This window comes from Lissotriton vulgaris, chromosome 1_1 (assembly GCF_964263255.1).
Source record: "Lissotriton vulgaris chromosome 1_1, aLisVul1.2, whole genome shotgun sequence".
Classification (NCBI taxonomy): Eukaryota; Metazoa; Chordata; class Amphibia; order Caudata; family Salamandridae; genus Lissotriton; species Lissotriton vulgaris.
The window spans coordinates 462,712,980-462,735,857 of NC_141685.1; the positions used below are offsets into that span (position 1 = coordinate 462,712,980).

General features: G+C 44.6%; 1 protein-coding gene across 2 annotated transcripts in view; it reads left to right on the forward strand.

The window, feature by feature from the left end:
• The window catches only part of PDE4B (phosphodiesterase 4B), an 804,711-nt gene that overhangs the window by 525,851 nt on the left and 255,982 nt on the right, over positions 1-22,878 (forward strand). The window lies entirely within an intron of this gene.

Genomic DNA, 22,878 nt, shown 5'->3' on the forward strand with positions numbered 1-22,878 from the left:
CATCTTTCACTATATAAGACCAGCCTCGTAAAGTGTAATGAGCACTACTCAAAGTGCAGGTCATGGTCAAGGCAAACTATTGCCCCATTCTCAAATAGTACTTATTTGCATTCTAAGGGCCTGATTATGGAGTTGGGCGGGCGACACTGACGCAGAAGCAGGGCAGCCCGACTAGGAGTCAAAGTTCCCACTGCAGCATTATGATGTGACCGCCTTCACGGTGGTCGCATTGTGTATTCTTTGTATGCGACATGCAGCACACGCCACAATACAAAAAAAATAATCAGATTTATCCCTGCATGTGGCAGGCACCCTGCGGTGCCTGCCACATGGTGCAGGGATATGGAGAGAGTCACCATAGGTACCCCCAGGGCCCATATCGGAGGGCAGGCACCGCCACCGTTGTAAGTATTGCAGTCCTCCAAAGGTCCGGCGGGCTGAAAGAGCCAGTTGGATAAGTGGCGGTCAGTCTCTCTGCCCACCCTCCATCCGCCCACCATGTTAATGCGGCGGGTAGTCCCATTGAGTGCGATGGTGGTGGGACTGCCACCAACGGCCTGGCGGTACCAGTCCCACCACCATTGTAATGAGGCCCTAAGAGCCTCCTTTTTTCCTGCTTTCCTCTTTTGTAGTTCTTCCTGATCTAGAGTTCGTCTCTTATGCACAACAGTAGGAGTGTAATCTGACAAATAAAATATATACTTCTAGATTCCCACCCTGTGCTTACACCCCAACTGAGGAAAAGAAACCAAAAAAGACACACCTGCTTTGTAATTTATTGTGTATTATTTGTAATGCGCAAACACATGCTGGGGGAACATCTGCAAACACAGCAAACAATGCAATGCAACATAAATAAATCCCCATTGTATACTGGCCAAAACAATAATGGAAGGAAGTAATAAAGTAGAACTCTATAATCAACAAAAAATGTGTACAGCAAGACTGAAACTCAGATCACAGAAGCGTTAGCAAAAAAAATAAGTATGGTTTTCATAATGCTTTCAAACATAGGGTCGCACAAATTATGTTTGTATACATCAGGACATTAAATTACCGCTATTCTTGAAACACACAAAAGAGAGTGCAGCTTGTTTAATATGCTGCCTTCAATAGGTTGAACCAGAGAGCTTGACTTGATTTGTAAAAGAATAGAGTGCCGGGCCCATATTGTTGCTCAGGGACACAAGAGTGACACTATGGAAGCTTTGGGTGCCAAATACCAATGCGTTTTAGTCTTGATTCCACCTCATGTCTTTTTAATCCACCACCCGAACCTCCCTGGCGCTTGATCTCATTCGTGTAGGTTCTCTTTCATGCCTGTCTTTCACCCTTCTTCATGGGTGTTCTGTCTTTCTCTTCCTCCTTCTTTTCGTATGGTTTTTTTTCTCTCTCTTACTCAAAGTCTTATGAGGAAAAATAAGTGCTGGCCCCCAAAAATGACTGCTAGTGGGTCCCAGCCACACTCACCGCTCATATTAAGTACTGATGCCATGCTATCGAAACACACACAACTTGTCATGTCAGAGTCAGCTATGGCCTTAAAACTCCCAGACTGTGCTCTCTAACACTGTAGCAGCCACTAATAAGCACGGGTGGTGGGCGTGGGGGTTGGGGGAGGGGAGAATGGAGGAGTGAATGAAAAAAAGAAAAATAAACTCACTTACCTGAGTGCAGTCAGGTGCTGCCGCCTCTGCTCTATCTCCTCCGCCCCACAATAGGAAGCTCCCAGCCTCTCAGAAGCCCCTGTCCAATCACAACACTGCCTTAAGCAGCCTTGTGATTGTCTGAGTGCCGTAGTTCGGTGCTCAGTCAGCGGCTTGGAGGCTTTTCATGTTCCTCACCAAGCTGTGTAATGCAGCCTGGTGGGGAAGAGGCAACTTTAGAGTGTGTTTTACACCCGTACCCTGCTCTGGCCAGCCTGGCCCAGCCGCCCGTACCCCAGCAGGAGGGAAAATGGAAATAATAATAACCTTAGTTATTAACATTTTTGTTTTAGTTTTTACACTGCTTGGTCAGCAGTGGGGCGATGCCCTTCGCCGTAGCGGAGAAGCCGCCACTGCTGCAACATTAAAGCAAGTGTGTTGGCTCCTGCATGGAGTGCAGTGCTCATCATCCGTCAGGAAGAGCATAGCCTCATTAGAAGTTCTTTTGGAGGCGCCAAATGGAAGGATTTCTAACTTGTGCAAAGCTTCCACCCACCACCTGACCAAAAGCCATATACTAGATGCTCCTCTTGAGTCTGACAGAAGTCCTTGAAGATTCTTTCTCAAAGGTGCATTACCGCAAGCCCCTACTCAATGTCCCTCTTGAGTCAGACACCGGACATTGATGAGTCTTTCACAAAGATTCAGTGCCAGAGTCATTTCTAGATGTTCCTGTTGAGTCAGACACGAGACAGTGCCATACCAGGCTGCATTACCCGAGGCCTAGAGGGCCTATGAGCTTCAAACAACCATCACTGCCCACTCACCAGCATACCAGACATGTGAATGTTTGCTTTTTGCAAAATGAAACACAACATTGGAAATAGCCTGACTGTGCTTTTGATCATGACAGGTCATTAAGAGGTGGGTCCTGGAACACCTACATTTCCATAATCACTTTTGCAAGTCAACTGACGTTAGCTTCCTTTCTATGAACTACATAATTATGCCAACGTCATCATTTAGTTCTTGAAGAAGCATGTAAGTCATCCTAATGTTTATAGATATTACCATCCTCTGGTACTTAGCATCTGCCTTTATTCTGTACCCTCTGTTTGTTTGAAGCTGATAAGAATAAACAAATAAAGTGTAGCATGAACAGAGCAGTAGGTTTGCCTCAGAGGGACTACTTTGTTAGCCACTCAGGTATGCATGTGGGAAATGTTTGAAGATTCGGTTGCAGCTGTGACAGTCAGTACTATGTGTATCTCTTGATCCAGGCTTTAGTCCTTCAAGAGTCTTTCCCAATGGTACAGAATGGGAAGCCATTACTAAACGCCCCACTTGAGTCTGGCACAAGACTTCCATGTGTTTTTCACAAGGGTGTAGTACCACATCCTCTTACTATCCGTCCCTCTTGGGGCATATAGTACCTAGCATATGCTGTACCTTGCTGCTGTACATAGGCCTCTAGTAGAGGTTAAAACAAACACTTCTGCCCCCTCAATACAGGATACCAGGGCCTCACGAATACAGCAGATCCCTGTGGACTTCTCACACATTGAAAGTGGAACAGAGCAATGGGAGATGTAGCTGTCCTTTTGAGCAAAGCAAATCATAACAAGGGTGCAGCTTCAATACACAGAGTTGTATATGTATTTGTGATAGCCCTATGATCTTTATTTCCCTTCGGTGAAATAAATTAATATGCCAATGATGGATTATGATGGTGGAAGTCAACAATCACAGCTCTAGTCTGTAACCTCAGCAGCTGCTTATCAGTTACTGGGAACTAAAATAATGTCCAGCTCTGATGCCTGACACAACATCTTTATTGATGAGATACATGATACCTAAGTTGTGCTGAATTGTTTGCTAACCTTTGTAAAATTGCATGCAAAAGACTGAAATCAGAATGTCAAGGACACGTGGGACAAGCAGTATCCAAAATGAGGTCACCCAAACAAGCCTATGGCTGGAAGAGGCAGATCGAAAAGCCCCTCTTGCATATTGCTTTTGGTCTTAATTGTGTGTTTATGTAATTAGGTCAGGCAGGCAGCTAAATATGTCTGTAGCTTTAGCTAAAAAAGGATTGTATGACGGATTGTATGACTGGATATCAACCCACAGAATCATCATATAATAATATTGAGGGCTGGATTTAGAGGGAGAAAATATCGAAAAGTAGGTGCATATAGGGAAGTATATATTTACTATTTCTAATTCCACACCCATGGGCTTTAACGATATATGTACCGCATAGGTACAAAGGCGTGGAGTTAGGTAAAGAAAATCTAGGCTTACGTGACAATATGTGTTTTTGATATTCTGTCCACTTGATGTTCAGGTGTCGATATTCGTGGTTCCAATCCCTAAAGAGGAACAACATAAAACAATGTTCTGCACAACACATAGATAAAGCAGTCCTAGAAGAGATAAGCTGTGGTGGGTACTCTCCGTCCTCATTTGAGGCAGTAAAAGCTGTAGCCACCTTCCAGCTTATCACTGTCGCCTACACAGATAATGTTTTGGTTTATGTTTATTACTGGTGAAGTTGTTTATTAGCTTTAAGTCTTTGAGGATACTATTCCACACTATCGCCCCCGACACTTTATTGATTTTTATCCAAATTTCAACAAGTGCAAACTCAGGATGAGCAAGTTTTGGTCAGAACAGGAGCACAGGCTTCTGACTGACTGCTGGAAATGGAAGAGATCTGATAGCTGTTTAGAGACTTTTCTGTTCCATGTTCTTCAAACCAAATCTGTATTGGATCTGGTGACATAAGTGCAGCCAAATCAGTTGAAAAGCCATGATCATTGTTCCTTAGCATAGGTACTGTGGATGTGTGATTCAGTTTTAAGGGTTGAACAGATTATTTTTTAGGACAAATACATGGCCATTCGGTATTGACATCACTGCTGCATGTATTATTAATTTGTGGTGTTCACCTGTTAAAACAGTACAACAAAAGGTGATAAGAGGATGCTTGCAAAAAGTCTAACCACTGCCAATCACTCGGGGGAGCATTCCAACCCACCTCAGTTTGGACCATACCATATGCAAATCAATCTTTGACCCTGCTCCAATAAGAACAGTCCAGTCCGTACTGCCTAACCAGAACCCAATGCTGGTTTTGCCCTGATTTGGGCTTTTCAGTCAGGTGGAGTTTGGTTCCAGTGGTACAGTGAGGAAGGGACCCATGTCTGGGCATACCCTCAGCGACTTTGTCACTGGAACCAAGCTATACCCGTCCGATGAGCCCTAATGAGGGTGAAGCCAGTCCTGAGTTGCTTGTGTTCCGGTTCAGGGAGGACCTGGCTTGGCTGTTCGGGCTGGACTGTTCTCATTGGAGCAGGGTCAAGACTGATTTGCATATAGCTTGGTCCAAACTGAGGTGGCATGGTGTGCAACATAACAGTGGACTGGGATGCGGCCTCAAGTAATTACCAGTGGCTGACATTAATTCAAGTATTCCATCCATCATTTTCTGGTACACCTGTTAAAACGGGACATATTTTGATAACTCATATAGACGGAAATTTGACTATTTCGCGCTGACCTGTAGCTTTTGGTTTGTACTTATATCTACTGTGAAAACTGATTTACTCACGCTAAGAAATGCATCATATGATTAGAGCCCTTATTGCTCTTCCTTGGAGTGGAAGATGCTCTTTATTGCCCACTTATACTTATTTGCACTTCAAACATCATCAGTTTTCCACAAACAAATTACACTCCTGGCACCAAATGCTGGCCACATGATCCCAACCACTAGGTGCCAAATTCATCCAAATTCAGCCTGAACATTACTCTATGCTTTGAGGGGAAAAAAGACCGAGCTGCTTCTTTTCTTCCTTCCTTAGATTGGTACCACGGGTCTCCTTCTGCATCCAGTGCAATAATGTAAGCCAACAACAGACAGAGATATATGCTGCCTCAAGCATTGACTTCAAACTGCTATCTCTTTGACTCTTAAGATTCTGCCACTGTGTCTGCAAAATGTGCCACAAAATGTGAAAACTCTGGCCATAAATCTGTCATATGTAGGATCCAATCTGCCATTGTAGCCACAGAAACTGTTAAACTGCTTGCTGTGAGAAATCAATTCAAATGAATTCCCGGATTGTCCTTTTTTTAAAAAAAGTTTTTTTTTTTAAAGTGCAATGTCTTTGGAGAGTGAGAAGTTTGAATTGGCTGCGCTTGTGAATGGGGAGCCTGTGAAGCTTTCTGAGGTGTGATGTGGGTGTGACGGGGGAGTTGTCGGAGCCGGTGTAGGAGCTTTTTGGGGATTCAGGCGTAGAGAGGATTGCTGTAGTCCAGCCTGCTGGTGATAAGTGCTTGCGTCAGAGTCCATCTGGTGTTCTGAGGCAACCATTGGATGACTAGCTCTGTGGTCTGCATGTCTGATCTGTCCCATCACGCATGATGGTATGATGGCGGCTTAGTTCTCTTCTGTCACTTCAAAGTTTGGTGTCTTTACCGAGGAGGATTCTTTCTTTGGCAAGAACCGGCAAAGCAGCAAATCCATTCCCAACCGGAGGGTTTATGCAGCTTTCAGAGGCCATGGCAGTATATGGGGCTGCATTGCAAGCAGACCAGATAACCCATTGTCTGTCAAAATGGGATTTCAAGTGGCCTTGAATTTTGGGACAAATATCCACCTGCAGGAGTGCCAAATCACACGGCGCCGCTGTTTAACACGCGGCGCCATCACCAATCACATGGCCACAAGGAGAGCAGGTGCAATCACACAGTGAGCTGGAAATCCCTGCACAGAAGCAGTGTACAGATACGGTGAGAGGGGTCTACACAGATAGTCCCCAATTAAAACCTCTCCAGACCTCTGGAGGACATGGAAGGTGGTGCAAGATGAGTTCCTGACAGCTGTGGGGCAGGGTGGCAGTGGCTGCTTAGGCAGAGCGGGGGTCCAAAGCCCTAATTGCCATGGCTTTGCCCCGTTTTCTTCTTGCAAATTCACATGGTGAAAAATATCCTTAAATTGCCAGGTCTGTGACTGCACAGTCAGATGGAACTGTGCCCGGACAACATGCCAGGGTTTGCGCAGGTCTTTAAGTGGGCCGGGTCTGAGCACCAGCAGTTTTTTTTTAGGAGGCCTCGAAACAAGTCTCTATCGGGCTCTGTTTTGTGCCCTGGCACAAAGGTCCTTTTTTTTCGGGACTGCAGTGACAGCTGGCACATCGACGAGCACTGCTCACACTGCTCACTTCTCACTAGCGGAGCAGTTACGGTAGGTATGATGTTACTTGTGTGTCATATATCTGAATGCAGTGACAGAAACAGCAAATTACAAGTCGGGCGGCACACTATGCTAGGAACCGATTTTTTGAGTAAATGTTTTAAGCCACGCCCCCAATTACATTGGACACGCGCCTTTGAGAGACTCCCACCCCACCCCGTTTTTTCATCCCACTTAAAGCCCTGGGTTTGAGGAAAACCTGCAAGAATCAGAGCGATAGCACCGGTTTCAGCATAGTGTTTCCCTGTACAGATGTCTAAAGTCCTAGTGGCTCAGTACGGGCGGTTACACCTCCAAGAGTCAATAACGGCCCGTGCGGTACTGCGCCACTTGTAACAGGGCCCATAATGCGTGCGTGTCATCCTGAACTAGTTCATCGGCGCCGGCTGGTTTTATGAGCCTCAGCGAGCCATCATTGTTCCACAATTGGACCAAGAAACACATTATCACTCTTGGCCACTAGATGTCCCAATGGTAAAATATATTGTGCTATCAGCTAAACCACTGGGATTGCTGAAACATTGTGGGGCCTTTTAACAGCTGCGTTTGCAACGTCAGTGAAGCTTAGAAACAAAGCTGAGAGACATGGCTCTTGTAAAATGAAGGGAGACACGAGTTTTACGCTCTGCAGTATTCACCTGATCACTTCGATGATATTTTATTCCTGCCACTGCTCCTTAAAGGCCCTTGAGAGGACGTGCAGCGCAGCAGGCTCGTGCTGGCGGGTTCCGGGCTGGCCTGGCTTTGTTTCAGGAGTTCATGCCTCATGCAGCACCCTCCTTGCTCTACAATTCGGATGACAGGAGGTGTCTGTTCGTCTCTTCCACATGGGCAGTGGTATTTCCCCCCACAATGTGCCTGTTTCCTATTAACATCTCGATGCCTGGAGCGCGGTCATTCCTGTTCTTGTCCTGATTTCGAACCTTTCTTGGGTTTAGCGAAGGCATAAGGAAGGTTTGACACAAATGTGGGCAGAGTGTGCTTATGGCTGGAAGCTGGGGGTGAGGGGGCAGAAGCTCATGTATTATTGCCCACAGGCTGCAGGGCATTACCCCCAGGTCCCTTCGTCCTCGACACCTTCATAATTACAAGTGGAGATGATCATCTCCCCTTGTAATTATGAAGGTGTCGAGGACAAAGGGACCTGGAGTAATGAAGATTACCGGTAAGTAATAGGACATTAACTGCTGTCAGGTGCGGGCCTTAACCTCTATTATTTGCCGCATCCCTTATTGTGTTCTCGTTCCTCTGGCTTGAGTCCATCGTTGAAGGGAATGACAAGTAACAGAGCACAGTGACCTCATCAGGGGACAGTCCCGCCTCCTGAATGCCACATCCAGGAAGTGCGAGCTTTCTGCTTTGCCCTGCTTGCATTTACTTCTTGAATAGGGACAGGTGATACATTATTCCATTGATTGATCCGGACTTGTTCGTGAATCACTCCCCTTTACTCTGCGCTTCTGTGATTGCGGCAGATCCTGTCGTCAGCATGTGTCATGGGGTAAAATTTAGATACCTGGACATGACTGATGTATCATATAGACTGTGTAGGGTGAGTCAGCTCAGTGAGGAACTTATGCTCTTCAAGTGAAAATGATATACAGAAGGGGTGGGGCTCGCATGTATAGGAATAAAGTATCCTCGCTCAGGAAGACCTGCTAGGCAGGGGCGTAGCTTGTTCAGAAAGGCTGCTAGGGGTGAATTGTTGGGGTGGGGGAGCAGAGCATGAAGGGGGCTTAAGGGCCAATGTAAAGGGAAAGGAGTACAGACTCTGAGGGGTACTTAAAACAGTATTTTGTTCAATACCCATGTTTTAAGACCTTCAAAACAGAAGAGTGTAAAAGTGTGTTTTTGTCTGAGTGAGTATTTAAAAATCCCAGGTGACATCTGACAGACACCTTACCATACCCAACTGAAAGCTCCTGTACCAAACTATTTACTAAATAATACATGTATTAGGGAGGCGTGATACCCCCTCCCGAAGCGACGCCCCTGCTGCTAGGGTGGAGTGCTCGTTAATGAACATATGAGTCAGGCAAAAGGTTAAAAGTGATCTCACGAACCCGGAGAGCAGCAATTGTAAGAATGAATCACAAATGTAGCATTGAGAGGTTTAATGACTGGCCCTTGGAGGACTCAGCTAGAGGGAACGAGAGGAAGGCCACAACATGGCCTGCATGGCCACTTAAAGGGTTTCAGACTCAATACCTACTCCCCCACAAGGGTAAAGAGAGCTCACTATTCAATCTACCTGGGATCTGAGCTCATAGATCCCTGTGTTCTCAGGAAAGCAGAGTCAGGGGAACTTCAGTGATATGGAGGCTGTAAAAGGCCAATATTCATAAGACAAAGCACTTACCTGTACCATTGTGTGTGTCTTCAGGACCCAAACAGAAGGACCCAGCATGGATTGCTTCAATGGGATCCAGGAACAGAACACCATGTCCAAAGCACATCACTTGATTTATGTTTGCAGGTTCCCTCTGAAATACATGAACCTTCCTTTGGACCTCAGGCTTAGACCCAGGGCATTCCACAACCTTGGACTTTTTGAGTCCCCTATCCTCCGCCCCAACCACACTTCTGCTGTTTGAAGCGAACACAAACTAGGAAACACAAGCAAAAGCATGTAGCACCTGAGACAGACAAGCAAGGCAGTGAGAGGAAAACGCTAGGATGAATACTTGATGCTTGAACAGAAGTTGTGCGAAATGCAACAGAGGAGACTTTCCAGAGAAGGAGGGCTGAAACAAAATAGCGATCAATATATCTAATAAAAAGTAATATTAAGTCATATGTATGAAAAAGCAACATTACCTTGGGGCACAGTTATTGGGAAAGTAAGATGGTTCTCCCTTCATGATATATATTCAATATGTATTCATTTATATATGGAAGATGTTTGTAGCGCCTTGCGGTTACTTCGGAGTGCTGAGGTGAAATTAGGAAAATTACAAAAAGTCTAGAAGAGTAGTGAAAAGTTAGCGTCCAATCACTGAGCAGTGCACCTCCATCTAATATTCTTCGTCGCAATCCTCAAGAGAGTTGAGTTCAGATTAGGGGAAATGGGAAAGTTCTGTTTACAAATAATGCTGAAGTGCAAGTACTTTGTTTGGGACCTCAGTCTTGTACTCAGAGCCTTCTACAACCTGTGGTATGGACTGCTAGGGTATTCCCCCCATGCTGCAATTATTTAGAGGTTCCTTGGGTGATCAAGTGTGCAGTGTTGCTCTTAGTCTCCTGTGTGCCTCTTGGTGGGGAGCAGTGCTTAATTTGAGCCAGTGGTTTCTGGTGCTCTACACTGGCACTTAACTGACAGAACCTGCACTTATAACAGCTCCCACATTGTGATGCTGTTTGTGTAATTTAAAGATGAGTAGAAAAACAATTGTTTGTTAATTCAATATACATTACCAACTAATACCTGCCACCCAGGCCATTCTTAAAGCGTTGGCATCCTCGAACAGTCTGAATTGTTACACTTCAGTGTGATGTTAGTAGTTGTGTACGTATAGTGACAGTGTGTGGTGCAAACTGCAGTGGCCTCCTGACGAGGGCTGGCACTAATTTGTTTTTACAAATTAAGCACTGGTGGGGAGCATGTTTACGCAGATACCCTGGGACTTGCCCTAGTGCACTTTGCATGCGGTAAAGAAATCCTTCGATTTGGTTTTCATATCCAAGTATAACCGGGGAAGCATTCAGGACAGGCTTTATATGGCTCTTCTCCAAAGGTCCAGGCATATTCTAGTTGTATGCTTTGCAGCATTTGCAACTTATTTGTGTGTTTCTTTGAAAGTCAGATGTTGATTATATTTTAACCACAACCGTGCAGTCCAGATTCCCCTCCGGTGCTGAGCCCTAACGAAAACGGGTGGGGTCATGACGGAACCGTTCCGTCATGAGCCTCGAAGGGGTTAATAATCTAACTATGTCAACAACAACAGTCAACAACAATAAGCTTTATTCGGTTAGAAAAGTTTTTAAAACCATCAAAGCACAATTCCACAAAAAGGTCATAATAGTAGTCACTATATATATAAGATACAATTAATACCAACATATATGTTTCGTGATTATTAAGAGAAGACCATTTAAGTAACTTGTCCCTTACAAACACAATACCTGACATTCAATAAATAGATTAAAAAGATTGTCACCCACAGAGTTTATCATTTTTTAAAAAACTACATAACAATAAAAATTCATGTCAATAAATGCTCCTTAATCGTGAAGTCGCTACATGTGCAGAAATAGAGGGCTCATGTCATAATAACTACATCTTGTTTCTTCGTCTGATTGCCCCTGTGATATAACTAGCCACTCCAAAACATACCATCGGGGACCTCAGACATTACAGATATGTCAGAGCTGGCCTGACCTGTTCAAAGTTACAGCCCTTTAACAATGGCAATATGAATTTCCTGCGTATAGTAACATACAAATCACAAAAGAAAATCAAATGTAAGGTGTTCTGGTCTGAAAAGTTGTCTATGGGGGCATGGCCAAGGGCCCTCTCCTTCGAAAAGCCCTTTGGGAAAGAGAGTAGCCATGGAAGCATATTGTACTTAAATCTTATCAATACAAACAAATGAAATGGTTTGTTTATATATGTTAAGTACGGCTCAATTCCTCTCCCCGAACTCAGAATTACAAAACTTCTAACTGAGGGTATGACCAGCTCATCTTGTTCCCTCGTTAACATGGACCTGTTTAGGAACTGGAGCTTGATGGCTTTAATGGCCACCTTACTCAACGCCCTCGGGTTTGTGAACAGGTCTGGGCTGCCTAAAATGGCCATTTGAGTTTTAACATATCTGAGCCAAGGAATATCCGAGGCTCTATCAAGGGACATACAATCTTGAATTATGTCTTGATTCAAATTAGGCGGTTTCTGGGCCCAAATTCTTAACCAGCCTAATAAGGGTGCCACAACAATCTGATCTTGAATGTAGCCAACTCCTAAGTCCTCATGTACATTAAAACTAGCAGCAGACACTGGGAGCAACAATAATTTCCGTAGAAAAATATTTTCTGCTACTTGTATTTCTCTATCGTCAGTGTAGCCCCATACCTCGCTCCCATATAGAGCCATGGGGACACACTCCGCTTTGTAAATTTCCATAAGGGCTCGGAGAGGCTTGGAACCTATTCCCTTAGCGAATCCCAGAACAGCCCCTGTAGACCTTCCTAGGCTGTTCTTTTTTAAGGTTCGCTGCTCCACCCATGACCTTTTGTGATCAAATACTATCCCTAGATATGGAAATGTCGGGACTTTGGTCAATTCCAAGGCTTTACAAAAGAAACTTGCCTTTTTTGCCTTCTTTCCACCTATCGTCATTGAGTCTGACTTCTTAAAATTAGTTATGAGATCAAGAGAGTCCATAAAACTTATAAAACGATCTAAAAGTAATTGCAGTCCTCTTGCTGTTCTAGCCGCAAAGACGGCGTCATCGGCATATAGCAGTGCTGGAATTCTTTTGGAGCCCACCCTTGGGATGTCTTCACAAACTGTTGTTAATGCATCACCCAAATTGTTAATGTAAAGTGAAAACAGCAGAGGGGCAAGGATACACCCTTGCCTTACTCCACATTTAAAGGGCCATGCTTTGGTAAGGCTCCCATTTTCATTGTAGCGTACTGCAGCAGTGTTATTCTCATGTATTTCAGCCAGGAAAGATATCAAAGTGGGATCGAGCCCAATATCGGAAAGAGAGGCCCATAACTTTTGCCTATTTACAAGGTCGAAAGCGCTTGAAAGGTCTATAAAGGCTAGGTGAATGTCTCCCTGCCTCGCAACCGTATATTTTCCTATGACTAAATGTAAATTCAGGCATTGACCCACCGTACTTTTCCCCTGCCTGAAACCATACTGCAGATCAGAGACAATGTCATTATTATCCAGCCATTCTGTCAACCGTGCTAAAACGTCTTTCCCCATTATTTTTGCAGCAGAGTCCAAGAGTGAGATTGGCCTATAACAAGACGGATCTTCTCTTGAGCCCTTTTTAAATATAGGGACTATGACTGCTTTGCCCCATGTTCTTGGGAAACCCGCGTTGGTAGAAGCATTAAAAACGCTAGTTAAAATCTTTGCCCACAAACTTGGATCAGCCTTGTACACGTCCGCCAAGACCCCGTCCGGGCCCGGCGCTTTCCCTTTAGAGGTCGATAGGATTGCGTCCATAACTTCCTCCTCCTAAAAAATAATTTTAGATGCATGGTTAAGGACCCTGTCCCCAGTAGACAATGGTTGCGTGCTCACAGAGTATAAGTTACTGAAATGTTCCACCCATCTTTCTGGGGCGATGAGGCAGTCCTTGTTGGTATTGTCTGCCTCATCAAAGACTGGGCTATTTATGACCTCCCAGAAGTGGGCACTACTTTTCAGGGTACTAGCTTGACTTAAATCCTCCCATGCCTTCTCTTTAAGCTCAGTTTTCTGTGAATTAATTGCTTTTTTATAGGTCCTCCTGGCTTCATCAATATTGGTTAGGTCCCTTACAGGGGCTTTCTGGACCAACATTAGAGCATTGTGTGAGGTAATGCACAATTGGTCAAGCCAGTTTTTAAACTTCTTGGGCCGTTCTTTGCCTCGCCGAGTTAAATTAACAGCTATTTGGTTTGTAATACGGTCAAAGGCGTCTAGAATTTCTATAGATTCCACATCTGGATCTGAGCAGAGACTAAAATCTTCGCTGTTACTGTCATATAGGGTACCACGAAAGTCGGCCGGAGTAATAACCTCCCATCTCAACCTTCGTCCTTGAGAGTTGGTAACCAGATTGGTATTTGCTATAGGGGCCAAGGGTGTCTCTAAAATGAGGGCCTCAATTTCAATAGCCATCTTAAGGGGGTAACTATGTCATCACTATGGCTCTCTTCAGCTCAGCTTGGTAGTCCGGTTGGAGGCGTGGGGGCAGCTGGCAAACAAAGCAGGCAAACCTGAACATTGATGCTCTTTGTCGCTGTGTTCACTTGTGGGATGGAAGAAAGCTTACAGTAAAAAAACTGATTCATAATTCCCGACTTTGCAATGGTTGTAGATTTTGGATCTCAGCTAGAGGGTCAGAGAAATGGTAATTGGACCTATATTTACCCTCTTATTGGCTTGACGTTAGTTTTTGCACCGTTTAAGCATAGAAAGTCTGCTTCATATTAACATGTGGTTCAAGTGAATTATGATGGATCTTAGTACACTGGCTCATTATCCAGCTGGGAATGGCTTTAACCCTTTCGATGCTGATGACGAGCTCAGCTCGTCATCACCCACGAGTGTCGTGTGCTGATGACGAGCTGAGCTCGTCATGACACCAGCAAAATGGTAATTTGCAGCACAGCGCAAAAATCACCGCAGCAGCGATGCGGTTAAGTATCACCAGCATACATCTGGAGGTTCATCCTGCATTGGCATAGGTGCTGAGCTAGAGTGTGCATGTATATGTTGAAAAGAAGACAAGATAGGGAGAGCACTGAGGACCCTCTGATACTGTTGAGGAGGACGAACCAAGGCTCCAATTCTCACTTGTTGGTCATTATTGGGATATAATTAGAATGGCAGTACATACAGTGGGACCAGACAATCTAGCTATTTTCTAAAACCTACACAGAACCATATTGTATTCCCTGCTATTATCCTTTAACACTTTGTAAAGTTTGTAAAACATTCTTGACTCAATTCAGTTACTTTCTGGGAAGGAATTGACCATCAGTGACGTCTAGAACCAGGCCATAAACATTTTGAAAACTTGTCGCACATATGCATATTTCTCATGGGACCCTAATTCAATCCAGCCGTGTTTCCAGCAATATTTTTCCAGGGTGTCACTTCAACTTAAAGTTAAACCTCTCTTTCTATGTTCAAGTCTTGACAGTAAACCCCATGCACTGCAATCTAGAAACTGAAGAATCAGAAGGGATATTCATTTTTCTATAAGCAGTGGCAATGGAATTAGGGGTGCTAGAGGTGCTGCAGCACTCCCAGATAATTGTACAATGAGCAAGAATGAGCATTAAAGTAGCCTTGATATTTCAGTATTTACTATGTGTGGGAATAAATGTCAGGAAACCTTAAACTGCCGATAATTCCTTTAACATGGGGATATATGTTTACTTTGACTGCTAAGTATTTTTGTAAAGTGAAACTAGCCACTCACTTGCTGGAGTATGGTGGCGTGAAACAGAAAGCAACATTGTACAAACATTTTTCTAACACGTCTAAGCAAAAACAAATGCCTTCCTTAAGAAAAATATCTTACAAGTATTTCTAAATATATCAGAAGATTGAGAAGCCCGAATGAGATGCTATGTCTCTTAATACTGCAGTGTGTTAGAACAAAGGTTTAAGTAGTTTTTATTACACCATTTTGAACAACCTATTTCCATTTAACCCCTTGGCCGCTGGGGTAATTCCCCTGCTGTGCTGGGGGGCAGGGGGCCCGCACAGCGCCCTGGTGCTCGTGACAAGCTCAGCTCGTCATGAGCCACGGTGGCTGTGTGCTTATGACCAGCTGAGCTCGTCACGGCCACACCCGTTTCTTTGGAACGCTCAGCACAGCGGTGGAATTAGCTCCGCGTGCGAGCGTTGGAGCCGCTATGATGTGCTAAGCTCGTCATGAGCATGGGAGGGGTTAAAAGGACACAATGTTCAACCCAAATCATTGTAGATTGTGGCATAGCTTGCAAATCATATATATTATTGTTATACAATATCATTTATCTTCAGTCTTACATATTGCTGCTTGTTTGTGGTGCCACGTAAATTGTACATGTGTGTACAGCCTGACAGCCATACATATTACAGCTTGTGCAGTTATGTTTTTTAGTAAAATGATTTACATCAGTGACACCATCTGCACACATAGAGCCTGATTACTATGCGGTTGGAAACGGCTCCGACCAATAGTCGGAGCCTTTCTGCATCGTAATATGCCTGTCGGATTCCCTTCCGACGGCCTCATTACGATGGAGGCGGTCGCAAAGGAATCATAGCGGTCATTCCAACTGGCTTCTAATGGCCTCAGAGAGCCCGTCCGCCAGTTGGAATGCAGCCAGTATTCCCTAGGGCGGCTCTTTCCACCCCTTGGTTTATAATGTCGAGTTTCGGCAGCTATCCGTTGCTGGCCTTTTGACACAGAAAAGCTGTTGGAACTCGACTTTTGGGCCCCCAGAAGGGCCCCCTTGTGTTCTCAGTCTCCGATAGGTGACCCCCTGTTGATCCCTGCACCGCACGAGATGCAGGGGTGAAATGCACTTACTATTTTACAATGGGAGCATGCATTCTGGCTGGTATACATGCGACCGAACACTATTCAGTTGCATGCTAAGTAGTTGGTCGGGACCGCTGACCAGGTATTGGTCGGTCCCATGACCGAGACAATTCCGCCGAACATCATAATCATCCCGATAGTGTCCCATTAGAGTCCCATTACCTTCATAAACCACTGGCATCAGAAGTGATGCAACTTTGGTAACTCTGTTCCACTCGTCTTACCCCATTGTATATGAAAAAAGCTGTATTTGGGGGTAAAGTCTAGCGGAACTATTACTTTCACTTTCAGTTTAACTTCTTGATTAAGTACTGTGATTTGGACGAGCAACCACCACAGCATTTCTTTTAATTTTGTGATCTTGGACATTCCATGCTGTTTCAGTGCATCACAATTTACACTGAGTATTTGACTAATTGTATTTGTCGTTTCCTCTGATTGAGGCATTTTTTGTGGTTGAGGCAGAAGTTGCATTAGCCCACTAAGTTATTCTACTATGAATTGGTGTTTAACAGTTGCATTATTGTGCGATCCTTATACTTCAGTACTTTGTGTAGCTGGCCCTTAGGTCTTTGTCCTAAGCTGTGTGCCAAAATATAGGGGCTGATTTACAAAATGCCTTTTATGGTATTTAAAGTAGTACTACAGTAGTACTATGTGCTTCATACAAAATGTGATTCGCAAACCTATAGGTGAAAATCTCCATGTCCATTTCTCCTATGTTTTCTGTGAGGAGATCCTCACACATGTACGTTTACTACATAGGGCCCGGTTTCTATGCAGTTTGGAAGGCCTCCTAACGGCATTTGCTCTGTCCGAATCGGATCGGGAATCTATCTTTCCGACCAAATCGGAAAGGTTTCGGACCGACTGATTACGATGCGAGTTAGGCGTTAGGTTTATCCCACTCTGGCCCCTATGGCATTCGGAATGACTGAATCATACGGAGCAGAATTGTGCGCCTCTACAGGCCCCGTTTCCGATTGACCGATTACGATGGTGGATTCGGACAGCCTTTACGAATCGTTCCGTCCGACTCGAATCGGCAGTCGGAATCAGACTTTGGAGGCCCATAGCGGGCCCCCCTGCACCCGTAGCCATCCCAATCGGGCCCGTAGGGGTACCCATGGGTCCACCCTTACCAGCCATGCACAGTATGGCAGGCACCCCGGAGTGCCTGCCACAGGGTGCCCGATTTTCCCCAGCCACCTCTTTCTTCAATGGGAGCATATGCATTCAGTCGGAACATAGGCACCCATTGAAGTCAACGGGAATTTCACCAAATTGTATCTGGAAGCATCCAGATGCATCGTAATCGGTCGGTTGGACTTTCCCGATCCGAGGCGGTCGGAAGCCATTCCCAAACCGATTAGGTCAAGAAGATTTCCAAACCGCATCGAAATCGGGCCCTTAGTAGTAAATGTGGGAAGGAACAGGGTGGAAATAGAGAGTGTGTACTACAAAAGGGAGGGGTTTAGGGTGGAGTAAGGAGGGGTTTAGGTACGGCTATGGAGGGCTTTTGGGAGAGGCAGAAACCTGCCCACAACAGATTAAGCCCATTGCTATTTACAAACTGCACTTCTAAAGTTACTACAGCAAAAAGCACACAAAACAGTAGTAAGGAGACTTTAGATCAGTTCAGGACTTAGGGGTCGATTAGGATGGCGGACAGATCGCCACCGCCAAGCAGGCGGTGGCGATCTGTCCGCCATCCGTGTCCGTCCACCACCTATTTCCCCCCCGCCATATTACTATGGCGTGGGGACTGCGGCGGACGGGAAGACCGTCTGCCGCTTTTCCGCCGCGGTCGCGAGGAAAGGGTCTAATATGGTGGCGGTGTCTATCAGACACTGCCAGCCCTATTAGGATGTGCTGTGGGCAATGCCTCATTGCCGCCACGAAAAGGCATATGGTCTTTGCTTCGGGGGCCCGTTGAGGGCCCCAGGGTGAAGGGGGTGGGGTTGCACATGGGGGGTACCTATGGTACCCCTCTGCGTTTCAAAATACAACATGGCAGGCACCGCGCGGTGCCTGTCATGTTGTGCTTTGAAACGCACAACACCGCAATATTAAAAATGCGGGAGGCACCCGCCACTGTGGCGGGTGCATCCTAATTCGAGGCACGGGACCTCCACCCCTGTGGCGAACGGTCCCATCCCCCGACAGGATGTCTGCCATCCTAATTGACCCCTAAGTCCAGCACCACACAAGGCAAACAACTGGTACTGCAACATCCACTCTTAGAAAATAATGATGGCAGGGAAATAAAATGGAACCCCAAAGAAAATGTTTGTAAAAGAAATTCATTCATATTGACTTTTTTTATGTAATTGTCATTTAATGTTAAAAAATGATATAACAAAAAAAGTAAGTTATGATCAAATATTTTTTTAATGTATTTAAAAATTAGTGTACATTGATCTTAAAAGAGAATTCAATTTAATTCCATACATTACTTTTTGTATATTTAAAACACATTAATAATAGGCATCCAAGTGTTGTGGTTCCGTTCTTCAGAATGGAATGATTTCTAAAATAGATATGCACAAAATGTTTCTAGTAGGATGATTACATTTTTGAAACAGCAGAGAACTAACAAAGATAGGGCATGGCTGGAAATTGTGGCATATCAAATTATTTCTTGAGGTCACTACTGAACTTCTCTTTTTTAAATGTTGGGGTTGTGCACTGTAGAGGGGCCAAATAGTGAGGACAAAGAAATATTACACATCCACCTACAACTATTGTTTTGGATTTGTCAAACTATGGTTGATGTTTTCTAAATGGTACATACTAATGCCCAACACAACAAGATGATGGATGGAGTGTTAAAACTTCAAACACTCACCCCCAGTCAAGAGATCTGGGTTAAATCCAACGTTCTATTGCTCACTATGCCTCCCCAGTTTGGACCCAGCCATATGCAAATTGGTCTTGATCCTGCTCCCAACGGGAACAGTCCACCCGAACTGTCAGGCCAGGTCCTCCCTGGACCAGAAACAAGCATTCTGGGACTGGTTTTGGGGTATCACCCTTCATTAGCCTGGCTAGCTTGAATTCAGTGGCACAGCAAGCAAGGAACCCAACTTCAGGATTACACTTGGCCACTTAGGGCGAACATAGTAAACACAACAAGATGATGGACGCATGCTGAAAGTCTCAAAGACTCACCTCCAATCACGAGATCTGGGATAAATCCAGTGTTCTTTTGCTCACCCTGTCACCCAGGTTTGGACACAGCTATATGTAAATCAGTCTTGACCCTGTAGCCCATGGGTACAGTCCAGCCGAACTGCCAGGCAAGGTCCTCCCTGGACTGGAAAGAAGTATCCTGGGACCAGTTTTGGGGTACCACCCCTCATCATCCAGGCTGGCTTGAATCCTGTGGCACAGTGAACAAGGGTCCCACGACTGGGAACAGTTCGGGCTGAGAAATTAACACTAGGTTTACCTATATATTTATGGAAGCAAGATCGAGCATGCTTCACTACTTCTCTTGACTATGCCTCTCTTGAATGGGTGAGTCTTAGTTGGTATACTTCAAGAAGTATTTGGACTTTCTTACAAGTGAAGTGACATCACTGGTCAGAAAGCCGTGTTCTGAAAGTGGTTTCTGGGCTCCGTGTGTTCCGGTTCAGAGAAGACCTGTCCTGGCACTTCGGGCTAGTGAGTTCCTACTGGACCAGGATCAAGAAGGATTTGCATACGGCTGGATCCAAATTGAGGTGGCATGATGTGCAAACTATTGATATACTAGAATGCGGCACCATGTAATTGCCAGTGGCTGTGATTAATTCAAGCATTCCAACCATCACTTTTTGTATACTTTAGTGTAGCGTGTAGCCCTAAGTGGGACTGGTATACCCAGAAGTGGGATTCTGACAAATTGTGTCACTGGAACTGAGCTATACCCTGTCAATGAACCCTAACTATGGCAAAACCAGTCCTGGGTTGTTTGTGTTCCAGTTCAGAGAGGACTTGGCCTCCCAGTTCATGTTGGCTTGTTCCCATTGGAGGAGGTTCAAGACTGATTTGCATATGGCTGGGTCCAAACTGAGGTGACATGGTGTGCAAAATAATCAAGGACTAGGATATGGGCCAGAGCAATAGCCCGTTGCTGAGATTAATTCAAGACTTCCATCCATCACTTTTTGTATACTTACTGTGCAGAGCAGCAGCACAGCAGCATTTGATACACCGTGTTGTTAAGAAATGTGTCCCTCACCTACATCACCTGTCACTGTTGACAGAAAGGGTTGTTTTTTGAAAGTGTCTTGGTTTTGGAAAACACATCAAACAGTGAACAGATATGAAGTCTGACCGGCCTTATCAGTGTTTTAACCATCAACCATAATAGTATGTTTTTGGCACTTGGATTAACTGCATGGGTTTCATGGAAACATTTCTGTCCTTGCAGTAATCTATGACAGGGCTCTCCATCCTTTTCTGTAGTAGGAGTTACTTCTCAGTGAATCACATTGCGAGCTACTAAAGGCTAAGCAACTCATGAATTGTCACCCGACACCCACACGCCCAGTTTCATTGACTTTAAGCCTAATGTCCATAGAGCCAGGTACTATGATTTGAACAAAATACTTTGACTAGCAGCACTATGACAGAGCTGCCAAGTGTGTCAGTGAGAGTGTGGTATTTGGGGATTTATGAACATGTTGGCATATGAATGGGATATATGTGTATGGGAGAGTGAGAGCCTGTGCTTTATGTACTTGTGGCATAGGACGTACCTTTCATCATATGTGGCACCGTTACATGTTTAACACAAACATACAGACATTTTTTTCTAATTGGGAGAAATTTAAAGTGCAGAAAATGTTCTCCAAAAACGCTCATAATACGGAACATTTTTCTGCACTTTCAATTTCGCCCATTTTATAAATCTGGCCCTGTGTGCCAGCCACTGGGAGCAGGATGCATACTGTGTGTAAAGGCAACACTCTGAAATAGGAGAAAAAACCTGAAGAGTTGACTTTATATGAATTTCATAAAACTCTTTGTTTACATTTTCTTCACCTCTGTGCCCCAGCCTGGGTCATAAATCTGACTGAGCACTGCTCGTTATCAGACTTTGCTATCTGAAGCCTGCTGATAACAATGTAAAATAAACACAGCCTTCCCTTAACTTTAAAAAGAAAATGTGATCCTGTGCTTATTAAAAAATGACCTCAAGGTTTCCAGCTACTCTGTAGCTACTCTGTGGTCTGTAAGCTATCCATAGACTGGTTGGAGACACCTGATCTATGAAATAAAGTGAGCTATTTTCAATAAGCCATATTAACATCAATGAAAATTGTATGTGAATAGATCACAATTTAGACAAATAAAAAAGGGGCGTGCTTATACTAAAGGCAAGAGGCTTGCTTCTCACTTTCAGGTTCCATTTTGAGCCCCCCTTTAAGCCCCTCCTTGCAAGAGATGTTGCAGCAAAGGCTTTAGTGACATATCCCAAACTCCCATTGGTAAGCCCGCCTCCTATGGAGACAGAAATGTAACAATTTATGTAATGGTAGGGAACTCTAAGCGCTTGCCCCCTCTCAAGTTATCCTGTATGTGACATCGCTGATTTTACTACTGAATATCCAACACAGAAATGTCATGATAGAAGAATATTGTGGGTTAAATCTTAAAGACCAAAATGTCGAAAGGTAAGCACATTAAAAAAATGATTTATTATTCCTAACTCTACATTTATGTACCTCGAAGACGTACATTTCATCAAGGTACATATATGTGGAGTTAGGTTTATAAAATTAATTCTTACTTACCTTCCGATATTTCGGTTTGATATTGTGTCATTGCTATTTCCATACCAGAATATTCAGTCTTCCACATCATAACCAGCTTCTCTCACATGAGGATCGTGGAAGGGGATGATCACTTTTCTAACCAGAACATAATTAGATCAAAATGTGGAAATAGGTTATCTTCCACGTATTCATAAAGAAATGCAACCTCCACATCTGATGATCAAGGATTGTTTATCTAATAGATGCGCATTTTACTCATTTTTAGACTGCTGATGTTCTGTTATGTTAATAAAATGTAATGAGCGCACGAATACCCGGAGGTGTCTTGGCGCTGATGGTAGGGTGACCAGACGTCCTGGTCTCAGTCTCAGGTTTACACCCCCTGTCCCGGCATATTTTGGCAATTTGGCTCATGTCCGGGTTTTTCGAGGAGGTCGACTGAAACCAGTGAGAGGCATTTTTTGGGTGTTCTAAAGCTGTGCTAGTTAGCAGCTGTGTAAGTAAGTCACAGCTTTCCAAACTTTTTATGTTGGGGACACACTTTTTGGAGGTGCATAATTTTGGGACACAGTAAGGCAGTGTAGCGAGAGAACGTAGCGTAGCGAGCCCAAACTACCTAAGGGTGATGCTGGGGGAGGGTTCTCACTCACTCTTGTCTGTCTCCCTCTCTCTTTCTGTAACTGTCTCCCTCCCCCTCTCTCTCCCTCTGTCTTTCTCTGTCTGTCTTTCTCTGTCTGTCTACCTCCCTCTGTCTCTCTCTGTCTGTCTTGCTTCCTCTGTCTCCCACCCTCTGTCTGTTGCCCTCTGTCTCCCTTCCTCTGTCTCTCACTTTGTCTGTCTCCCTCCCTCCCTCTCTCTCCCTCTGGCTCCCTCCCTCTCTCTCCCTTTGTCTGTCTGTCTATCTCCCTCTGTCTGTCTGTCTGTCTATCTCCCTCTGT